General features: G+C 36.0%; 1 protein-coding gene across 1 annotated transcript in view; it reads right to left on the reverse strand.

The window, feature by feature from the left end:
- Window positions 1-667, reverse strand: part of mmp2 (matrix metallopeptidase 2) — a 17775-nt gene that overhangs the window by 13159 nt on the left and 3949 nt on the right. The window lies entirely within an intron of this gene.

Raw genomic sequence — 667 nt, forward strand, 5'->3', positions numbered from 1 at the left:
AAAGACCCAGGACTGTTGCTCACCTTAAAACTTGTTTGCAGGCAGAATGGGACAAAATGACTCCTGGCACACTTAATCACTTGGTGTCCTCAGTCCTTAAACATCTTTTAAATGTTGTGAAAAGAAACTGCAACATCACACCGTGGAAAACGCTTTACTGTCCCGATCTGTTTTACAATGTATTGCAGACATCAGAATTGAAATGTGTTTATTTTGAACAAAGAATAAATTGATGAGGCATCACATAAAATAATGTGCTGCTTTGTTGTGATGTTGTTTTCAATGTAATACAGGACACAGATGTTTTACAAATCACTGCTTTCAGTTTTAATTTAGATTTTACATACCAACCCAACTTTTTCTGATTTGGGTTTGTACATACAACTATTTGGGTTTGTAGAGATTTTTTTCTATTCAACTTCCAGTTGGCTAAAATTTGTGCCAGATAAAATTAAGACAATCAAAAAAAAAAAAATCTGAAAGTCTGATAAGAAATACCAGGGTTAAAACTGGTGGAAGTGTGTCCATCTCACCTGATATGTGTTAATCTAACTATTCATTAAAGTCACATCACCTGTAACTAATGGCTTGGAATACAACTGTCAGGTCCGCTCGGACCGACCTGCCTCTCTTTCTTTTTTTCTCTCCTATTCTCCCTTTTTGTGGG

Source organism: Monopterus albus, unplaced genomic scaffold (assembly GCF_001952655.1).
Source record: "Monopterus albus unplaced genomic scaffold, M_albus_1.0 scaffold17.1, whole genome shotgun sequence".
Lineage (NCBI taxonomy): Eukaryota > Metazoa > Chordata > Actinopteri > Synbranchiformes > Synbranchidae > Monopterus > Monopterus albus.